The sequence below is a fragment of the Epargyreus clarus genome, unplaced genomic scaffold (genome assembly GCF_041222505.1).
Source record: "Epargyreus clarus isolate Ecla_fem2 unplaced genomic scaffold, WU_Ecla_fem_2.2 ptg000019l, whole genome shotgun sequence".
Classification (NCBI taxonomy): domain Eukaryota; kingdom Metazoa; phylum Arthropoda; class Insecta; order Lepidoptera; family Hesperiidae; genus Epargyreus; species Epargyreus clarus.
This window is the reverse complement of record NW_027332227.1, coordinates 6,915,702-6,940,327: the sequence shown is the minus strand read 5'-3', so window position 1 is coordinate 6,940,327 and position 24,626 is coordinate 6,915,702. Positions and strand designations below refer to the sequence as shown.

General features: G+C 33.1%; 1 protein-coding gene across 1 annotated transcript in view; it reads left to right on the top strand.

The window, feature by feature from the left end:
• The window catches only part of LOC140750343 (uncharacterized), a 101,591-nt gene continuing 76,965 nt past the window's right edge, over window positions 1-24,626 (top strand). The window contains exon 1 of the mRNA XM_073083806.1: window positions 1-346. The gene's annotated coding sequence lies outside the window, so the exon portion shown is untranslated. The remainder of the gene's footprint in view (window positions 347-24,626) is intronic.

Genomic DNA, 24,626 nt, shown 5'->3' with positions numbered 1-24,626 from the left:
CTACAGTCGTTTAGTAGACGGGTTTGAGGCAGGTACGTACGGTCATACGGTGCCCTTTTACCGGTTGAACGACAAAACGATCGAACGAACGCATTCGTAGATATTTATAACGAATTATTTAAATTTAATCGATAAACTTTTTATATTTAGTAAAAAGTCCAAGTCATTAAGACGCAAAATTCAGTGCTCGTGTGTATATTTATACTTAGTTGTTAATAACTTAGTGCATAGCGGTACGTTATCACAAAACCTGATTTGAAGTCCCCATTACCAGAGAAGCTTTCAAGCTTTTCTGTTTATTTGTGCTTGTGGTGTTTATCATCAAATAGGATTGATGCAACTTTTGGTAAGTACATATTCTATTCAGAACTTCTTAGTTATTTGAAATAAAGTCCTAATAATGATACCTATCTGTTATACTCTTTTTAAATCGTCTGATATATGAAGGTATTTTCTAAAAGAAGAATGAAATTGAACTTTTATAATGTGTGCCCTTACGAACGTGGAAATCGGTAGGTAGGTTTTATTGCGGTGACCTATTTATAACTGAATATTGATACTCCCATCTATCCATTAGCCTTTGGAAAGCCACTTTGGGGTAGGTCATCCTTGGTTGGCGTAACTCGGACCAGTTCTATACCCACTGCCAAAGTGATTGCAGCGTTCATGCCAGTTTGTGTTGAGTTGCCCTGTTTCCCTCTCAGTAAGTAAGTAAGTTTACTTAAGCTTCATGCTATGAACATTTCTACTTGTCTTTCTTAATTTTACGACCTATAAGGATAATTATTGAGTTTGTCTAAGAATGTCGTTACGAACTCTGTCACGTTATTAAATACGAAGTACAATACTACAGAGTGCGTTGAGTATCTTAGAGCTTCCAGGTGAAGCCTAAAGTAAAATACCACGTCTGGACTTCAACGGATAAAATACATGGTAATAAACATGAATCAAACGCCTTCAAATGGGATTGGATGAAATGATATTCCACAATTTTTATTGCGCCGTCTATCCGAGTTTTATTCTATTATCAACAAGCGACCTCCCTCTTGAAGTTAGACCTGCTTATCCGGATCTTTAGTCCCAGTAAGCAGTGCCTGTTTTTTAATGGGATTTGATTGCATATTTATAACTTATCAGGCAAATAACAATAGATTGCAACAGTCGACATGGAATGCAACCAGCTTGTGTTGCACGAATACCAAGTGAGGTAGAAAATAATAAGGGGGCCTTCTGGTAAAAAATAAAAAGGCCATTCTATTACGGAAATTTTTAGACATAAGGGCCGGCGGGCGGCGCGGACGAAAGTACGGATGAACTTAAGCATATCATTTTGAATTTTCTTAATTCCATCAGGAAAATTTGTCCCTTTACGTCAACATATAGAAATAATAAAAATGATGTTTTCGAACTACAGGAATAGGTAATTTGATTGTAGGATATACTGCCTTTCACTCGAGACAATACTGCAACTCGTCGAGATAATGGGTTACCAGAATTGGTTTCAAGAAACGTTAAAGGCACTTAAACGTTTAGTATGTGTACTTGTACGTACAATATATGTATTACTGCTATTTGTGTAGTTAAGTTAGATAAGTTTCGATGTAAATCTCCAAGAATTGTAGAAAGTATGTAAAATCCTCCTCTAAAATTTGACCGAGATTTATTGACCCAAGTAGGTAAACATATAGATACAATTAATTATTAGCTTTTTATATTGCATTATATAACGTTCGATAGATATGGGATCTACCTCAAATAATACTATTATAATAAATACTTAAATAAAAATTAAAGCTATTAAGTACGAGTAATTGGATTCTGATAAAGAGACATGAATTCTCATAAAAAGTGAGCCTATTGCAATTTCTAATTAAAAACGGGCTACCTGAAGGAGATTAGAGTTGGGAGGCCACACTACAGGACTGGACTAAGGTTGCCTGGAGTAAGTCAGCCGCATCCACATTTCACATTCTTCCCCACACCGATGCAAAAGACGTTTAAGCGTGGCGACGGTACCACCCCAGTAGAACGGTAGGTTATATTTTTTCTGTTTGCGCTACTTAAAGACCTATTGTTTTAATGTGATGCATTCTCTTATTTTTATTGGTACATTGTTATGAGTCGCAAAATTTAAACGCGATTCCTTTTGTTTTGGTCCTTTATTGAAAGAACACGTGTGAGCATTGGCTTACTCGATGTATCATGTCAATTTTTATTTACTTTATGGACAAAGTTACAGCATTTGTGCATGTATAGACAAGGGTACGTGATAGGCAAGTAAAGGTGATGTATGATTGATTTGAACGGTCGCGTCAATTAATACCGTTATTACTAAGCAGTTAGTCATACTTCTGAGAACATCGATATCCTTGAAATCTCTGCTTAAGTATTTTTATTTAAAACGTATAGGGTGCTTCGCGGATGCCTTTGTGCACGCATTCTAAGTTAGAGAGTAAGAAATGACTCAGAATCATAAAGTAGAAACTAAAAGTGTCAGTATCCAGTATACGAGTACATTTCTTGTTTATAGTGTGAAATCTTCCGGTACAAATTGTGTACTTATTCTAAAATGTTTAGTACGAAATGTATCATTTAAGTTCTTTTAGAATAATACAAGTTTAAAAAAATGTGTTCGTTTTCAAGGATATTTCTAATATTATAGTAAGTGGATAAAAATATATGGTAATATAAATCTATTTTAAATACAACTTCGTACTATATCTCTTCTTTCAATTATACGGTATAAAAAATTATACAAAGGAGCACATTAAAGGTTGTTTTCTTCTTATAAAAATAAATGATGCAAGTAAAATGTTAGAAAAAAGATGTCACTATTACTAGTGTCGGAACATTTCTCAGTGCATTTCCGTAACCGTGTTCTACAACAAAGAGCCCTTGAAAATAACGGTTCGATACACTTATTTCACACCATTGCGACATTAATAAGACGTCTTATAGCATTGGCGACTAACGGGAGTTTATAAGCTTAACCTTTGCCTATTTCTAGTGATTTTATTTTATAGATCACGGAATAATATGAATACAAGAATAGAAGAGTTTGGAATTTTAAAGTAAATGTTATTTTCGCGTTCTTACATAACACCAGCACATTTTGTTTTTTATTTGTTTCTATCCATCTTGCTGATGTACCGCGTAGGTAAGCCTGAACTAATTTTATTAAAGTTTTACAATATGATAGAGAACTTTGCACAGATTAGTATAATTTTAACTTCAATAGTATCATCGTAAAAATGTTAAAGTCGGTAATGCAGCACACGCGAGGGAACCTGCTTACCTTAATTCGTTTAAAATAGCTTCTCTCAGTTGTGTCCTTCAAGAGATGAGTACCTGTACATAACGCACACATGACATCTCGAGCCGGAGTTAGATTTCCCCGAATCTGCCTACTTGGACTGAGAAAGGGTAGCTTCTAGGTAAAACCGCCCTCCGACGTTCCGTACTTTTGTGACGAAGCGACTTGCAAGATGCATGCTTCCTGGCCGTCTTCGCAGCCTCTGTGATCGTCACTGCTCTCGAATCGCCTAGATTTTATACCTGTAGGTGTAGGTATAATATTAAAATTTAATAAATTTACGCTCCATCCATTATATCAGTTTCCATTTTGAGAGATTAGTACAATAATGAATTATGACATAAAAATCACCCAATCAGTTCTGATCGCTACAATTTTTCTGTAGTTTAGATTATATTCATTAATAGTAGCTTACATTCGTCTTTACATTATCGTGACCACTTATATTAAAACTAAATAGATTCTAACATCTTTTTTCTACAAAAAAGATCCGTTTATCTATTTCCTTTGCTATTGTTTGTTTTTGTGTAATATAAATACTTGTAAGCATTGTAAGCTATTATTTAATGTATTTTACAAATCTTTTTTGTTTTCTCATAATACACGCGCATTTTAGCGCACGCATTTTTAAATTCTAGGTGGTATTTTCAAAATATGTTGTATTTGTGGTTAATTATATAAATAAAATGAACATGATTGTTACAGTGCAATTGGGTTGAAAATAAAACCGCGTAACATGAATTGTAATAATATGAATATAGAAAAAAGATATATCCGAAAAGTAAATAAATTTTTGAATAATTATATTTTAGTAACATAGTTATTTATTGCATATCCAAATATTGTTTGTCCTATTAACGGCCAAATTAATTCATATGAACACACATAAATCTCTCAGTTATTGCAACGATTGGGCCTAACATTCCAGTTTTTTTTTACACTTGAGCTTTAATACAGCAAACGGGCGTTTGTACACCTGATATTAAGAACACCACACCTATTTCTGCCTTATAACACTAGCAATAACTTTTTCTAGCTTGAAGCGTGGTCAGTCACAAATATTTAGTATTTACACATTCCGTCTTAGTCCTGACATGTTTGTGGCAAATCTCAAACGAACTTGCAGCCTCCTTGATTTCAGAATATCACTGTTGTTTTCCCGGAATCATTAGATAAATGGAAAGGAATGCTTCGCCATGATTTGACATACTTCACCGGTACCCTACAGGCCACAACAGAGAAACGCTATATTCATACATACTTACATTGGTAGAACTATAAGAAATGTCTACCATTAAGACAAGAAAATTCTACCATCTATTTTACCTGATTATATATGTGAAGAGCGTATTCTCCATTATGATTCAGTCGAGGTGCTGACGCATACTTTTGTTAACAAATATATATAGGCAAGTACATAAATAAAGTTATGATCAGTTTAATAGTTGTGTAGTAGCAGTTAACGAAATTTTACATTGGCTATCGAATTATATTAAGTACTTTTACACAATATGTCCACCACGTCTATTTAAGTAAAATTCCTGTGGCAATGTGGTTTTACATCTAGTCTATGTATTTTTTCTTATTGTAAATGATCAAAAGTAATTATTCTTCGTATTATTCTCAGGGTTAACAATAAACCACTTCATTCGGTATTCTAATATTCTATCGTAGCCATGAAAATTTCAAATCTTGTTCACACGTTTCCAAGATACACAGTAAAGATTTAAAACATTTTTGCATGCGTTATCAGCTTTGAACTTAACAAATTAGGAAGTAGATTTATTCTTACATAAGCTAGTTGTTCAATAACTGTATACGCAAACCAAACATAAATTACCGAGTTAAATTAAATAATTTTGACAAGCCTTGCCACCATAAATCAATGAACATACATTCTGGTTCAATTCCATATGTAAACATGTAATTGAATTGACATACTTATTTATTGTCTATAATTAATCGAATCTAGATTTATATCATAGACTTACCGTTTTATAGATGTAGGTACCAATCTACAAACATTTAAAGAACATTTTTACTGGGTTCCATTTATCATTCACACCTGCTTCTTTGTACAAATCTACAGTTAAGACAGGTGTTACTAAAATATTCAAATTTATATTTAACAAACCGTCTGTTTTAAGTTTATGTCTTGTTTAAATTTAATACTATATACTTTATAATCGTAACATTTATGATAAGCTTAAGGTTAAATTTAAGGTAACATAGTTAAAACAAATATAAAAATTTCATCTACATCTCACACTAATTAGTGCATTGATGTTTGGATTACTAATCGAATAAAGAATCGAGTCGAAGAAGACGTAAAAATTGGGAACATGATGTCACCACTACCTTCTTAGTCTTTGCGATAGTAAAAGAATTAGAAATGGACTTAAAATGCTTTATATTTTGTGGTGTGCTCACTTTCAAATTCCACTCAGGATATAAGTACCTAGGTTCTGCTGCATCTGGTTATACATCCTATTAGTTTTATAATATGGAAGTAGCGGAGGAACATGCAGTCCTCGTGATGGTAAGCGGCTTCTGCCGCCTGTGGACGTTTGCAGTCGACCACTGGCAAGACCAGACTCTGAGGAAAATGCTGAAATACCTCGGAGAAGTATGTCTCCCTTACCACACCCTTCAAAACAACACAGCAGAGCTTGACGCTGTTGTTAGTGGGCAGATTGGGTAGAGACCAACCACAGAGGGTTCTACCACCTTTGTACAGTATGACCTCGTTGTCCATTTATCTATTTCCTATTTTATTATTCAACAAAAGGATACCTACTCACTTACTACCTAATCATCGAAGAGCCATCGTGCAGAAGCTAGAAGCAGGAAATATGGACAATAGATTCAATTTATGATTTGAGCAATTAAGCATCCACTATGAAAGGATTTTCTTCTGCGTGTACGAAGTCGCGGATAATAGCTGGGTACCTTATAAGTGCAGGAAATAATTGTGATACTCGATATTTGATGTAATATCTAGAACGTAAACTCATAACTTTTTCACACGTTACTCGATCACTCGCGTGAAAGAACACGGGGTCATGGAAAGGATAAATATTATTTTAGTTCTTAAAACAGTTTATCGTTATTCAAGTGGAAAATCGTGGGTTATTTAAAACGTATCGCAATACTTTAGCTATTAAGTTTTGTGTTATTGTTATTATTTGAATCTATTAGTCCATTCCATTTAATATGCCATGTAAGACGTAGGTCACAAGTATGCATCAAGTATAAGTAAGGTTTTCCTCGAAACAACACTACTATGTCATCATTTTACACATTTCAGCCATTTCAACTTATTATGACACAGAGTGTTAAATTACTTTACGATAGTTCAAGTAATATTCACTACAAGTTTTTACATAAAGCAGATTATAAGAAGGATCGAGTTCTATTTGCTTGAATCAGTTGAAATATGGTACTCGTGGAACAAACAATTTCTTTATAATCTAAATAGACTAACTACTTTTTGTGCTGCGACTCAACGATTTGGTCGCACAATGATGTTGCGGATAGAAAAACACGTGATTGTTGTTTGATTATTATAATATTTGTATAATCTGTTATAGAGTCCTGCGCGCACAATTTTTAGTATTTAGTATGGTGTTAATAGTCCGTTTTCACACTTATGAATTCATGTTTTGTAAGAATTGCTTTGAATTAAATCAAACACGTATGACGGGTATTTTTAAACCATGCAGTATACACCGTCCTTATACTCACATAAGACACCCCGCATGCGCTTGCAATCAAACATGAGATAATCAACACGTGTTCCACCCTAGGACATCATAAGGGTAAATCAACTACGGTTAATCATGAAGGTTTTATATAATGCCATAAAATAATTCGGGCTAGCAGCGCAGCTGTTGCAAAAATGATAATAATCCCATCCTATGTAAAGCTGATTACTGTGGTAGAGGCCACTTACCAGGCAGAGGATTCGCTGGCATGGTTTCAATTTCGTAGAATCATAATCCCTTCACTTGAAAATAAGTTATTGGTATAGTTTTACTTCAACATGTATCTAACAGTGGTTTTATTAAATGTTTCCAAAGAACACGTCTCCGCTTATATACATCTAAGGTAATGTGCACTACAGGTAATGTGCAAATTATATTAATTACACTTAAGTCTTCAGTAACACGTTTTATGTGCAAAAAGTAGTATGTGTACATCAGCCGGTCATTCGCCACCTTGCGACAAGATTGCTCAACCTTCCAGAGTGGTTTAAATATCACAGTTGATCATCGATCAACGTCCGAGACTGTATTTTGCTTAGTGTAATTGATAATGATTGAGTTAGTTATAGTTACTTCACGCGCTAGTGGTTACAGATTCAAAATGTTAGTGTAGATGCAACGAGTAATTTTATTTAAGTTTTTTTTAAACAATATTGATGTAACAAACGAGCATGCAGTCCACCTGATGGTAACTGGTACTGCTAGCCATAGACATTCGTAATCAACCCCTAATAAGATTACAGTCCTACCTGAGATCAGCCGTAGATGCTATCCCTGAAGTCTAAGTTTGATAGTCTCGGAAAAGTATGTCTCGTTTGTCACACTCATTAAAACAGAACACAGCAGCAGTTCATATTTACATCTGAAACATTCAAAATAAACAGGCCCACAACTGTCTGCACGCGTCACTTCGTAGCTTTTTAAGAAGGATTAAGTCTTAATCCACCAAGCTGGCCAAGTGTGGATCGGTAGACATTTTACATAGATTGGGCTATGTATCTGTGGGAAAATTGCATATAGCATTATAACTGAACTATCTATCAAGTCTAGTATTCACACAACGAATATTCTCATAAAGCATAAATGGAGTTACAAGAATATTTCCTTCATATTTAGCTTTCTTACAACACGCCTATTCAGCTGTAACGTAGGGGTGATTAATAAGCAAATCTACGTACCTACGAACAGAAGCAAATTCAAAGGTCAGCTATAAAAAGTCTGCCAAGCGTGATTAAGACTTGCGATTTTAGAGCTCCGTACCATCCGCTACATATCTATTAAAAAATATGTGCGTTATATGATATTATTAAAAAAATACGAACTTTACAATACGCCCACTTTTAACTTAAAACTTAATAGGAAAATCGGCAAAACTATGGGTTTTTAAAAGCAAATACCAAAATCATTGAAACAAGTTTTTGTATTTGAGGACTCCTTATTTTTGACGCTTCATTTTTATGTAGTTAAAAGTTTAGATTGGTGCTAAAAGATAAAAAAATAAACGGCGTAGACTAACAATACAACTAAAAATAGAGAACCTTTCTGCACAGAACCCTGAAAGAGAGAAATGTTCAAGGCATAATATAATGTGATAATAATATAATGACATCTATGATCACGTGGGAGGTCATTGTTTGAGCGTTCAATCCGTCTGTTTGTTCTGTCGCGGCAAGCGAGAAACTATGCACTCTTGTGGGCGTATTGATTTATTATATAGATAATCCAATATTGTCGTGGAAAATAAACTTGCAATGTGAATTTAGGTGAAATAATTCCAATGGAGTACTGTAAGAGAAATATTACATTTTAGGGCAGCAATGATTTCACGTCCAAATCGTCCAATTAATGAGTGGCGTAGGCGGATTTAATACTGCTTCTGGGCTTTCTTGGTCTACGGGTTCGATATTCGGCAAGGTTTTCAAATCACTATTCGATAACTATAGCAGAAAGATTATACCTGCAATCAGCAACACCATATTGATTTGAACCTTATATCAAAAGTGTGTAAGGATTTAAAAGGACAGAAGCTTAAGTTTTTATACTTTAATTGATTTCTACATTAAACTTCGTATTATGAGATATACCAGGATAGTTCGCAGAAGGAGAAATACTACCTGCTAATTCACCTATGAAAGATTTAGGCATAATATCTATTATATTTACTTGGATTACAGATGTCCAATAGCAATAGTAAGATCATGTCAGGTGGGGGCTCTCCGGTATTATGTATCCTAAATTCTAATTGTATCGATATATCATAGAACTAGGACAGCAAGTAAAAGCACTTAAATATATGTGTGACAGAGTGCTTGCCAGCAGTAAATATATAGAATCTAATCCGATCATCAAATGATATGTCAAGTTTGTCAAGTCCATGACATGATCTCCAACGATCTCTCACTGTAAAGTAAGCCTGAGTGACAGACCACAAAAACAAATGTTCACCGATCCGGTTACGCACTTTTTATTTATGCACTGAGAGACCTCTCTAGTCACCGATAGAAATAGTGTTTTGTCGCTGTGTTCTGGTTTAAAGTTGCAAGGTAGGATAAGAGATGTTTTAGTCTCTACTTCTCAAGTAGTAAAAAGCAACGTGTTATTTACTTTTTGAAGTTGGTTATAAATGTTCATGAGTGGTTATTTCATATTTTGATATTTAAAAATGTATTCGACGTTGTATACTAATTACTAAGTATGTTCTGCTTAGGAGAATACAGGATTTAAAACGTATAAGGATTAAGGTGGGTAAGGATTAAGGAATAACGATTAGGTAGAGGTTAACTTTATCTACTCAATTATCCATCTGGTGCGGTAACCAATAACACAGCCACGCGCACTGGCTATGCAAGATTTCTCTTTGTAGGTGATCTAGGTATAGTAGATTTAACTTAATGCTGACGGATGAAATGTTCAATAACTTCCCCTTCAGTCTTATCGCTTTAGCCGGTAAATCTCTATACTTCTTCATTCAATTCGATCTCATGCTCTTCATCTTTCTTGGTTATGTGGAAAGCGTTAACTGCCTGCACGTAGAGCTAAGTTTGTATTAGTTTTAATATCGATACCGGCTCGTGCGCATTACGTATGCAGCGCGCAGCATGGACGCAGGACGTTGCACCCGCGGACCCGCAGCCCCTTCCTCCACTAGCCTGTTGTGCGGTCACCAAACTATCTGTACTTTAAGAGACATACCCGAACTTGAAATTTGACCTGGTTAATGTGACGTGGCAAGGTATGCTCTAATGGGTAAACACCCAACAATAATAAACATTACTATAGTAATAACTACACTAATTTTGTAAATGAGACATAAAACAAATATTAGCCGCATACGACGATGCTAGTAATAAACTAGTATACTAGCTAGTAATAAACTAGCCCCTTAAAACACATACAAATACATTACAATAAAACAAATTGAATATTTGTGCGCTTTCGATGAGAGCGAATAATAAAAAGTAAATAATTATTTTATATTTTGCAGGTGTATCAATACCTAAAGTACCTATAACACATAAACTCGTGTCCTAAATTAAGAAAGGAAATTCTGGTAACCTTAGTGCAGTCTCTATTGTGACTTACCTTTCTTTGCCGTTGAAAATCAGATACCCTGAGAGTAATAACCCCGAGTTATGTTATTTGTTATTGAAATTATGGTCTGATCGCAACTTTACATATGCGAATTAATTCGCATGTTTGATGTTTATAAAACTTTTTAGATTTAATTTTATAAAACGTTTAAAGTTGTGCAGTGTTGTAGCACGAATATTTTAAGAATATTTCTTTAAGGTAGCTTAATTATGTTTATTAGTAGTAGGTTGGGTTTGTTAAATAGGTAGCAATAAAGGCACCCTAAATATTTTCGGGTTAAGAAGTATGTAACCATACAACTTACTGTAAAGTAAATTTCTTTAAGTGAAAATATCGTTCATAACTACAATAATTAAAAATAAAATAGAAGTAGTTATTTTACGTTGCTGTCATATAATCTATTTCTGCCCCATGTCAGCAGTGTTAATGTGCTGCTTTGAAGAACGCTGCTGTGTTCTGGTTTGAAGGGCGTGTTAAGGGTATCTCCATTACTTCTCCGAGGCGTTCCAGCTTAGTCCTCAGGGGTAGCGGCGTAACTGTGGCCGACCTCAGGTAGGAATATCTAATCCTATCTGGGGTTGATTACCGATGTCTATGGGCGGCAGTAGCCACTTACCACCAGGAGGACTGCATGCTCGTATGCTACTCCTATATTATAAAAAAATACTTAGATGGAGTATAACTTAGTTAGAGATAAGAGCACAATTTTAAAACTGCAGACAAACAAATTTATTTGTAAAGATAGAGTTTGGTACGTAAGTATACTTATGTTCGCCAATTTGGGATTTTGAAAGAGAAATCATAATGTCATAGTTGTAGCCATCTAATGCACGTTTTCCATTGTTACTTGAGCACGTGAAAGTAGTGGAGCAAATGGGTCAGCAGTAATTCGATTAAATTACTTATATTGCACAAAAAACATAGTTCAAACTGATCACGATATTTTATTTATACGAAGTAGCAAACGAGCATGGAGCCTACCAGTGTTAAGTGGTCAGCGGTCACTACCGTTGGGGTTCTTGTGGACTGTACTGATTGAAACGTGTAGTTTGAAGGCAGAAACTTATTTTTTTATCTTGAGACAGTAGACACGTTCATACAGTTTAATGGTGGCGAACGGAAAAGAGACCCTCAGTGTTGCCACATAATTATTTTATTACATTATAGTTGGGTTGCCAACACCAAGTAACCCTGGAATCCTGCTTGAAATTGACATTTTACCTATATTATAGTAAGTAAATAGCATTGCTACCCTTGAGGACTAAGTTGGAATGTCTCGGGTGTTCACGTAAATATGAGGTAGAGTCACACTATTAATTAGGATATTCATTATTAATTTATTTAACTGTATAATAGGTATCGGTAGGTATAGGTATTATGGCGATTTAATAATAGAGCTATGACTTACGAATGAAAATACTACTGATATTATTGGTATCTTCTCAATGGTTAATGGTATCACGAACCTGGTATCCCACATAATACTTATTAATTATGCATTTATATTTTGATGATTTTGCCTATAAGTATTACAGAGTCTTATACAGATAAACTTAAATAATTGTTAGCCGAATTATTTCCGATGATTTGTTATTTCTATTACGTTAAAAATAAAGAGCAAAGTTGCTCAGTAGAGAATACTTCAACCTTCTCATAGGCCCTTGACTTTTGTTGACTGTAAACGTACAATGCCTTAAAATAATTGGTATTAAATTTATATTTAAAATATCCTACTACGGATTATTTAATACAATGCAACGAAGCCTACTGTGTTCAATGTCAATGCTTAGTATTAAAAGATTAAAAATGACCCGTACCAATAGATGCGACTTTAATCCTATTAAAGTTAAGGTTGGCAATATATGTTAATGTGTTACAACAACTTAATGTCAAGAGGGGTGAAACGTTTGTATATATCGATAATACTTATATACAATGTTTTTATAATCAACTGCCGGGTCCCTTAGAGTCCCTCTACATCTCAATTGTAGGTATTCTATGTCAGTTATAGGCCATGGCGCAGAAGGCCTACAGTGACATATTGCCGAAATCATTTCTTTTCTGGCAGGACATCGTCATCCTATTTAATATTAACGTCTTTCTTATCAACAATAAGTAATAAGTAAGATATAAAATGCTTAATGTTAAACAAAGGTAGTACGCACTGATGGCTATAATATTTGTTATTTTTATATGAATAACGGAATATATACAATGGGAAATAATGAGTGCTTTTAATGAAGTATGTTATACGGATGTAATGCTGAATTACCTACGTACGTATGTAAAATGTGTATGATGATTTCTTATCATATAAACTTCACTTTGCTACAATAATATGTCATTAATATTCCAATCTAGTTTATAACTAAGGAAGAAATGTTACTTTATGTATCAAAAATGTTTTAGAGCCCTTGGTGGTTCGACTACGGCGGCACCACCGCCACACCTATTTCTGCCTAATAACAGCAGCGGTAGGCACTGCTGTGTTCCGTTTTGAAGGGTGTGGTAAGGGAGATATACTTTTCCGAGGCGTTCCAGCTTAGTCCTCAGGGGTAGCGGCGCATCTGTGGCCGACCTCAGGTAGGAATATCTTATCCTATCTGGGATTGATTACAGATGTCCATGGACGGCAGTAGCCACTTACCATCAGGTGGACTGCATTCTCGTCTGCTACTCCTATATTAAAAAAAATGTTTATAAGATTATGTTTGTTCTGAAAGTATTCTTTGCTAATAGGTATAGCGCTACCATAAAATAGTAGTTCACTTAAAAAATATGAAACGCTGACCTCCTTCATAATTGACATACAAATACATAATATTGGACCGAAACTTAACTAACATACATTCAATACTGATTGGGAACGCGTGTGTTTTGTCCACATTAACATTTGTGCCGGTTGGGGCCAATCAATGTGCCAAATATATTTATTATAACAGTCAATCGTACGTGAGGATGGCGGGCTCATCAAGGATTCAGGTCGAGGGGCAGTAGTATGAATATTTTAATGTTTCATAGTAATCGAAGACGACTAAGCTCGCGGTTTGTAATGACGATATTGACATGTCTGTATTTGAAACATATATTTGAATTTTAATAGCGCAAAATTAAGTAAATTCCAACTAGATTGTATATGCCTACCAATAAATAAATATTTAAAAAAAACTTGAAAAAATTATTGACACTAATCATGGCTACTTTAACCATTGAAGCTGCGAATGAGGCAGCGTACCTATCTGTTATCTTTTTTTATGTAATTATTTGCACCATATCAAAATCCAGGTATCCATTTTTAATTCATCCGTCTATATTTCTAAATCTGGCATAATTCTGAAAAATTACAATAAATATAAATCGATGAAATACTGTTGGTTGAAAACTATAATACAATTATAATATGATAAATTTAACGTGAGCGGGCTGTGAAAATTATAAATAAATATGGTTATAAATAAATATTTTTATACTTATTAAAAATACTTAAATGCTACACATTTAATATATATATATAATGTGTATGAGTGACGCAGGTCGCACACGCAAGTACCTACCTGTCATCGTCTTAGCTGTAAACTTAAGTTTGCGTTACGTCCATAACAAATAGCTTTTTATTACCTGTGACCGGATGAACATGGTAATTTTAGGTCCTCACGTATACTAGATGGACATTTAATGTAGCATATATAAATGATATTTAATAGACAGGTATATCTACTTAATATGCCAATACCATTTAATAATATATTTTATACTTTTATCTCAGCGCAATTGATTTGGCCTTCTATTAGCCGCATTACAAGGCTCGTGGTATGATAGGGTAAACATAATTACAGCTTATAGTTGCATAAATATTGTTAGAAGTAGGACTATAATATGAAGGTATACGTACATTTCATATATTTTCATATAGGTACCAGTCGAAACGTCCTAGGTTCAAAATAAAATATCTTTATATCGAATATTATACTTAAAGAATCGGTTATGTAATAAATAGTTTAAATAGAGAAGTAGGTATATTCGTTAACTACAGTCAATTGTAAACATTTTCTATTTCAAATCTAGGCACCAAATATTTTTAATAATTAAAAATTAATCATCACTTTTCCTATACAAGAGTGATGCTTAATTTTTTAATAAAATTTTCCGAAATACGTAAATTACATTAATAAGATAATCATATAAAACGTCAACATTTTAAGAATATCGTGAAAAAATATACATTCGGTTATGAGTCTCTTAAAAATCTTGGAAGTCTCGTGAGTACAGTTTTAAAATAATTTGGCCTGCATGATAACAAACATAAATAACGTTAAGTTTTATTTATAGTATAAATCAATAAATCGGAGTCAAGATAGCTGAGTGCTAACTGGTCTGTTCCGTTATTTCTAACAAATCGGCTCGCATACTAACAATGTTTTCCATGCTCTAAAGTCGGTAACGGAAATATCGTCATTTAGGGCCTGAGACATACGGGTCAATTTTCCATAAAATATCCGTATAACTTGGCTTTATTAAATCGTAAATTTTGTGATGACAAATCAAAGTTGGTTATCGCTTACAGGAAATTTAAATCTGTTCTGTCCATAGACGCATACATGACGAAATAGCGTAAAATTGTACCTAAGGACTCCCAGTATTGTCAAGAAGTAGGTAGATACTAAATAGTTAGTGCCAGTACCGTGACCAGCAAAATAAGTAATCTAAATAAAATAGGTCTGTAATTTTGAAATAATATCTAACCATTTGTACACTTATTCGCGCGATTAAAATACAAAGAATAACTGTTTTTTCTTTTGTTTTTGAAATACGTAATATGTTAATTTTGCCACTGCCAAGGTTAATTTTGAAAGAAAAATATATATCCGAGAGACATCACCATAGTAATACTATTGGATTTTTTTATCTTAAGTATAATTTTAGGATGCAAAAATTAAGTTCCAAGTATAAATATAAAAAATTAGAAGCATTTTTGGGCGCTCCTTAATATATTATGAGACGTATAAATTATATAGGAGTAGGTCCCTATTGGTAGTATCTATCTAATCACTGTAAATAGTCAACGTATTATTGACAAAGTAACCGTGCTCAATATAAAACACACATAAATAAATGCATAAGGGTATACATGTCTTTTTATCTCTAAAGCCATTAATTGGCTGACTATTTGATAAAAACCGATTGGCTATAGCAAAAAATAAATTGTTCGACAAAATCCTAGAATCGATTCTAAACTTGAATCCGAGAATGTGGTTGGCTGGCTATCTTAAGGATCTTGATAACGGAAACCAGTATCGACTATTTATTTTAATTTGGCTAGTGTACTTAGGGTTTACAAAGGACAAAAAGTTAATGTATTTTGCGCAATTATGTATCGTGGTTGATTGTAATTGTTCTAATTTACTATATTTAAGTAGTTAAGATTACGAAATTTAAAAATATATACTTTGTAATACATGACAAAAAATTGTTAATAATATAATTAAAACTAGAAATTACAATTCGTACAAGTATTCCAATTGGTCGTCACTTAGAAATTACCTACAGCTGATCGTTACTAAATATAATAAATAAACTAGAGCTTTTCAAGATATGACTGACATTTAACATTTCCTATGATTCATAGTTCTTGTCAAGATATGTTTTGATCGAATAAGGTAAGCCGTTATTACCTATATTATGGGCATAGAACGTAAAATGATACTAATGGCACTATTAAAAGGAGGATGCGATTATTTTTTTGCGACAATTAATTTTAATTTTATTTCATGGTGATCTGAAATATAATTGAGAATTACAATGTAGTATCCTTCTTCCCACTCGTCGGCATCGCGATTGTTTAGCCTTTTAAAAATAAAAAAGTTTAAAGACCACTGACACTGCGTATGACAGTGACAGCTCCGGATTCCTCACTTCTTTTTCGCGCTTCCAAGGCATCGTGATACTATTTTTTCAAAGTTTTGTTAAACGTGTATAGTGAAGCAAAGCTAGTGAAAAAATGAAGAAAATGGAAACTAGGAATGAAGAATCACGTCTGCGTAGTTGTAGTCGCAGTAGCAGGAATTTACGAAGCAATTCTTCGGATTGGATCACCGGTTCAGAGGTTATGTACGAATTACTTACCAGGTATGTAAGAAAATAATGCATTATTCACATTTTACAGTATGTGTGCACGACTATAAAAATGCCTAAATAACTAACATATGCTCAGAAAGAAACTATATTGTTCGAAAAACTTTCTCGTAACTCGTAACTTCATAACTATTCATGCACGCCAATCTCGCTGTTGCACATTACAGACACCAAACGGTGCTCATATTCGCCATTAACCGTAAGATGCTTGCATTTTTATGCATATAATTTAGCAATTAATGGTCCAAATATAAAATGCACCCGAGCCATTGAGTACGAGATACTCGTTGCGTCGCTTTGTCGACACTAAATGTTTCCCATGTTCACCATTAAGCACGAGATGCTGGCCCTAACATTTATATGTGGCAAATGTTCAAATATTCAAAGAGTCACAACCGTCGAGTACGAGATACTCCTAATGTTACTTTGTTGACACTAAACGGTTCACTCATTCGCCATTGAGTACGAGATACTCGCGCTAACATTTCTATGTGGCAAGTGGTCGAATATACAAAGCATCAGAACTGTCGAGTACGAGATACTCCAAGTGTTACTTTGTTGACACTAAACATTTCACTCATTCGCCATTGAGTACGAGATACCTGCGCTAATACTTATATGTGGCAAATGGCTTGAATGCTTCCATCACTAGCTATTGCACTAACAATACACAGTATAAAGCATGAATGATTTATAAGCACCAAGCTAGAGCTGATACAACACAAGGTTATGCCAACCCTGTTATACCAACTCTGACAAAATAATTTTCAGAACCAGCTATAATTTCAGGAATCATTCATGGAGTTATTGCAAATAGCAAAACATATTTGTAACTTTATGACAAAACAGTGTCCTAACAGAAATGGAAAATATTATGTCAACATACTGGGACAACGAGTGAATACAATAATATCATCAGAGTTCTCTAAAATTGGGAGGTATGTGTGAAGCAACTGGATGAATGACATATTCCAATGAGAACTGAGGAAATCAACCTGGTACATTTTGATGCTCTTCTCAGAATAACACTTTAACTAATGTGCTACCTATAAAGGTCATAATAGGTAATTTATGCTCCGCCACAATACACACGATAAAAATATGTGCAATACATGGTGGAGAACAGAAAATAGGAATCATCACATTGCTGGTGTGCTAACCCAAAACAAATATAACCCCGTGCATATAAGAATCTTATCAGGATTCACCGCACAGCATGATGCTCATGAGCTCATGTTACGGAATCATACTGAAGACATTGAAACTCACTTAGCTGCATTACAAATGATAGAAGACTAGCTATCTTATCAGAAAACAATGTCTAAAATAGACATTTGTGACATAAATGTTTTATGCAGCACCCCGTTCCCAATTTGAAATTGGTTGAGATTGGTCGTTCCACACAAATCAATTGTGTTATATGATATTAAAATTTAATACATGGCGTCAAGATAAAAATCTTACAACATTGATGACAAAATTATTTTTGTATACTAGTTAATCCAATGTTCGATCTCAAATGGTAATAGATGTGCTCTTCACATTATCACATACACACTGGTGTATATACATGACAACTGTTTCAGGTTAACCTGAAATAGAACATAAGGCATGTTCTCTCAAAAGAACCATCTCAGGAGGACAATGATTAAGCAAACAAGACTCCGGCTTATTGATACTGACACATATCTGTCCAATATATTTTTAGTCACATGAAGAAAGAATACTATAAGTATCTCATATATTGGATCCAGCGTCTGAAGTCCTAGCTTTGATAGTAGCATTCTGTGTTAATACCTCAACACAATTGAGCAGAGTTCATTGATTTGTTATGGATACTCTATAGTTCCTACTCAATTTCAGCTGTTTTATAAGCAAATAACAGGTACCTATACAGTATACATGGCTCAAAGTAAACAATATTACATGGGTTATATTGTTATATTGTTATATATGTATTGTAGTACCTCTTACTCACATATATACAAATTATGTATAATAAAATTTAATCAGTTACCAGCTATATAAAGCTGTTTGATTTGATATCTTGTGGGCTAGGTATATGAATATCCTAACATCCAGATTAGGTGTATTTCAAGATATTGCGGATTTCAGGAAATACTCGTATTATTAAGGTATAACTCTAAGGAGATTGGTATCAAGGGGTACAATCAGAAATATAATGCACCACTTAACTACCGGTACAGAGTACCTACTTAAAGTCATTGAGCTTACATAATATATATAACTCTATTATAATAATAATAATTTATTTTATTTCAGACAATTAAAATCCATATGAATATGTTATATATAGATGTAACTTGAATTGAAGTTTTTAAATTATCTATTTAATACACTGGTTTACAGTGATAATCAATCCAGAAGTCTGGAGTTGTCTTTGGACACAAATACCTTTATGATTTATTCTAAGGCCAGGTACTATAACAATACCTGTAATACTATAACATTACAAATGTGCTAAATAATAAATGTCCATACTTGTAAATAATTCAAAAACCTTGTTTAGTATTACTTATTTATGTGGCATATGTGACATAAATGCAAATATGTGAATGTCAAGAGTGAACTTTATGTACAAATGTGAGAATTTATACAAAATTAACATTTTGTTTTTCGTTACACTTATCTTTCAGTGACTCAATAGGAATAAATACAGTAATAATTAAAGGTTTGGAAGTTCAGTCCACTAACATACGGTTAATTATTAAATATCTGCACATATTTTTCACTTTTACTGTACATAACTGCTTAAAATATGAGGTTGATCATCATGAAAAAATTTACTAAAGATTGGTAGTACCTATGTAATGTTTTACAACAGAAGCCTGGTACTCTCAACATTACAAAAAGCAATCAAATAATAATATATTATTTATATTGTTGCTTAAACATTTCCTTCAGCAACACCGGGTTTATATAGAAACATGCATCATACATTTATACACCAGTCATCAGGTCAACAAATAACACAGCAGTCCATTAATCCTGGAATAAAGACAAGCATAATATGAGAATTGCTATTGCACTTAAGCCTTCATAATGTCTATGTTAGTTACACTAAAGCTGAAATTGTTATCATTTCATAATGAAGCTTAGGCTAAGGGTAAATAATGTCCACCATGGTAATATGTGACACATTAATGATATAAAATTAATAACAATTTTATTATATCATGTGAATGGCCAGCCATTAATATGATATCTTCTTTGGGTCTTTTATGCCTAGTGTGTATACCTAGATGCTCTTATAAAACATAAAACAACAAAGAAAGTAAGCTGCATGTCCAATCAATTTTCAAATGTAAATCTAGCATCCCTAGAATTAATAGGAATTCCTTAGGAGTATGTGTGATGAACGTTACTATATAGGACTCTAACATTACTATATAGGACACACATGGCAGACATCTTGCCTGGAACAAAGAAAACTATATTATATATATAAATTATTATTATAATTATTATATATAGAAGATTTATCTACTTTCCTGTTCTTAAAGAATTAAGATGGAGAAAAATGTGGGTAGCTTAACTTAACTTGTGGGTAAAATAACTTTATAATTTATCATTGTCAGAGCTGTAACTAGAACCAGTTGTGTTAGTAATCATTACAGGCTAAGTAAGCCAGAACCCCATGGAAGTTATAAAATATTTGACTTATTAAAACTGAATTAATCCTGGGAATGCTCAGCATAAATACTTTTGAGTAAAGATAAGCTTTTCTGGTCTAGTCATGAATGGGGTTTGAAATAATCATATACATAAATACTGTTATGAAAACTGATATCAACTTATACATACACATAACTGATAGTTACTCACATTTTTAGGAAAAGATGTTAGATCGAAAGTCAGATTGGATTTCAAAAGGAAACGCATCATAAGCTTTCCAACCAACCATATAGATATGTAACTTTACAGAGGGCATGCATAAGCATGGTACAGCAAAAAGTATAAGTAACTTTTGCAAATCCGATACATACCTACAAAAACAGGAAGTCATATAAAACTAAAATGTTTCATTGATCTAAGAATGATCATGTCCCTCTTGAACATGCACACTAATATAATGAAACAAAGTAGGTATAACACCCAATATTATACCGAGTATACCTACAACATAAAATATAAATTTATCTCACATGGGGCATACATCATCCCAAGATCAAATCAAATACCCAATCATAATTTGTCAATAAATAATGGTATTAATTCCTTAATATTCAACATGGGATGGCTTCCTATTTTAATAATAGTGGAATACATACAATGTACCTACTGGTACATATAAGTATAGTATTATATAAAAGTACATTATTATATAATGCACATCACACATGAAACATATTTATACATATATTGCTATATAGCAAAGGAAATAGTATTATTTGTGTCAATAAAATTGACCAAGCAATTCATTCTACACATCATTATGACATACTATGGAGGGTAGAAAACTTATTTTCGACCTTTTATGTATTTATTTTTTGCAAGGTGCAAAAGCTTGAATTGAATAATCATTAATACTGACTAAATTACAATATTACTATTATTATTATTGTTGGCCAATTTTAGTAATAATATATTTAGAGAAAAATATTGCATTATTATTGCACTGAATATTATTTCATCTAATTCAGAGGAAATCTCACTTAGTACTATGTGTTTCAGAACATTTCATCCATATTATACAGTAAGAGTAAATATTCAGTTAGCAATCCTAATAATTACATATATTTTATAATTATACCTAATTAAGAGAAAAAAATCTTATTAATATGATATTTTCATATTGTATTTTTATATATATATATTTTTTTCTTATTATTGAGAATAAATCTCACTAAACACTATGGATTTCACAACATCTCATCTATATGATGCAGAACGAATAAATATTCAGCAATGTAATTAAATCCATATAATAATATATATGTATGGTAATAAATCTTTAATTTAATTACATGTCCCATTGTTGCAGTTGTCTCTAAACATCTACATTGTAATTCTCAATTATATTTCAGATCACCATGAAATAAAATTGAAAATTAGACGAGCTTACCTGTAAGCGAAGTCTGATTATAATTTTATGAATGGTGATCTGAAATATAATTACCCACCCTCCCAAAATCAAAACCCATACTGCAACAATAAGAACAAAAGAGTCTCCTAGATATAGACAGCATGCATATTATCAAGGAGACTAAGTTGGAAATGATAGACTCTAAATTAAGTGAGGAATCCGGAGCTGTCACTGTCATACGCAGTGTCAGTGGTCTTTAAACTTTTTTATTTTTAAAAGGCTAAACAATCGCGATGCCGACGAGTGGGAAGAAGGATACTACATTGTAATTCTCAATTATATTTCAGATCACCATTCATAAAATTATAATCAGACTTCGCTTACAGGTAAGCTCGTCTAATTTTCAATTATATTAGTAAGTAAAGTACCTAATAATTACAGTACATAATTATTCCACGTCTCGATTCGAATTAAGATCATTTAAATTTACGTACGTATATAATATACATATAATTATATTTTGACTCAAACGCGATAATATATTTTTAATTACCTAAGTACCTAATTGGACACAAACTGGAGAGAGAAACAAATTGGAGAGTGTGAAGAAAATGCGTACCTAATAATAATAAAGAATAGTAAAGTTATGATAATTAAATTATTTAGCTATGAATTAATTTATGTCTATTTAATGTTTTAACTTTTCTTTTTTATTTACTTAAGTCCACACATGGATTTCGCTTTTTAACTTCACTGTAAAATTATATCGCTTAGAACACTATAATTCACATTATAAAACTTACTTAGTTCGCTTTATTTCTTTCCATTGTAATAAGTTACTGCAATCTTAATTGGTGTGCAAATTGTATAATTAACAACTGCACTTATCATACCGTGTAAATACTTGAAATTATTAAACCAGAAGAGAAAGCTATTTCAAGTGCACTATGAACTGGCTGACAGGTTATTTGCATAACAGTACCGTGTATCAAATGTATTTGATACGGTTATGCAAGGTATGAGATTAGCCTCCGGGGTAGGTACGTATTTCTACATATCCACACGGAGAAACAAACGAAGGACGAAGTGACTTACAATCGTGTTCAACAAACACGTGCCGAAGTCATGTAATCTTTGTATTAGATATATTTATAACGGACTTGAACTAATTGACCGAAAACATGAAAACAGTGACAACAATAAGCATAGATTAGTAAATATTACTCACTACTAACAAGTAAATGTAACCAGTTTTGACGATTAAAATTGTCACTGTCATCTATTTTCGTGTTTGAAAAATATTTAAAAAATGTAGTTTTTAGATCATTTACGAATGAAATGATATTTCTCCGCACTTTTTCTTCGATTTCGTGTTTTTGCGCCACTTAACTGCGCATGTCGGCATTGTTCCGCGTAAATTACACCATGACAGCCATTAAATGGCTGACAGAATAGTCAACCGTTTAAGCCATTTAATGGCTTCCTTCAATTATAAGGCGGTGAGATATCTATACTTACCTTTAAGTAGTTCGGCGTTTTACTGAGTACAAGAATCTACGCTCTCTCTCATATATTTTTGGAATAATTGATAAAGTACTTGCACCAAGTCAAATATTTTTATATATCAGCGGGTGGCGGCGTTATATCTACAGATGAATATACCTACCATATACATAATACCTAGATGTAGAGATAGGCGATTGTTGTAAAAAAAATTGTCGAATAAATCGACAATCGACGGAATCAACAATCGATTGTCGATCTATTCGTAGTAACAAAAAACAATCGAATAACAATCGACGTACGAATAACAATCGACCTGCCTTAAACGTGTCATGAACTGACATGACGAGCAAAAAAAAAAAACGGGAACCGTGTCACAAGATAGGGTGAGGAGCAAAAAAAACCAAAAACAACGGGAAACTAAAACATCGAACAATCGACCGACAATCGAACAATCGACGAACAATTATTCGAATACAATCGAAGAATTTGTGACCGTCAGAATGGCCGGTCACTACCCATATTTTACATCGAAATAATTACTAAGAGTTGCTACCTAGTTGCTACTAGTTGCTATTAGTTGCTACTAATTGCTACCTTCGATTAAAAAAAGATAAACTACTTTTTAAGGTGACCGGCCATTCTGACATCAGGATGGCCGGTCACCTATCCAGTGAGTAGAAACTACGCAAATGAATAGAGTTTTTTTGTAATCAATAGTTGCTACCAAATTACTACCTTCATATGCATCGTATTGGACTTCATAGCTTTTAAGGAAAAAAAAATATTACGGATTTAATATAAGAGGACTAAACGCCTAATACGCCTGTATAATTAAAAGAGAAAACCCGAAATTAAACATATTATGCTTATACATTATACAGGCGTTTAGTCCTCTTATATTAAATCCATAATATTTTTTTATCCTTAAAAGCTATGAAGTCCAATACGATGCATATGAAGGTAGCAATTTGGTAGCAACTATTGATTACAAAAAAACTCTATTTATTTGCGCAGTTTCTTCTCACTGGATAGGTGACCGGCCATCCTGATGTCAGAATGGCCGGTCACCTTAAAAAGTAGTTTATCTTTTTTTAATCGAAGGTAGCAATTAGTAGCAACTAATAGCAACTAGTAGCAACTAGGTAGCAACTCTTAGTAATTATTTCGATGTAAAATATGGGTAGTGACCGGCCATTCTGACGGTCACAAGAATTTCGATAGTTTTTCGAATACAATTGAACACAATAACAATCGAATAATTCGATTGTTTTTA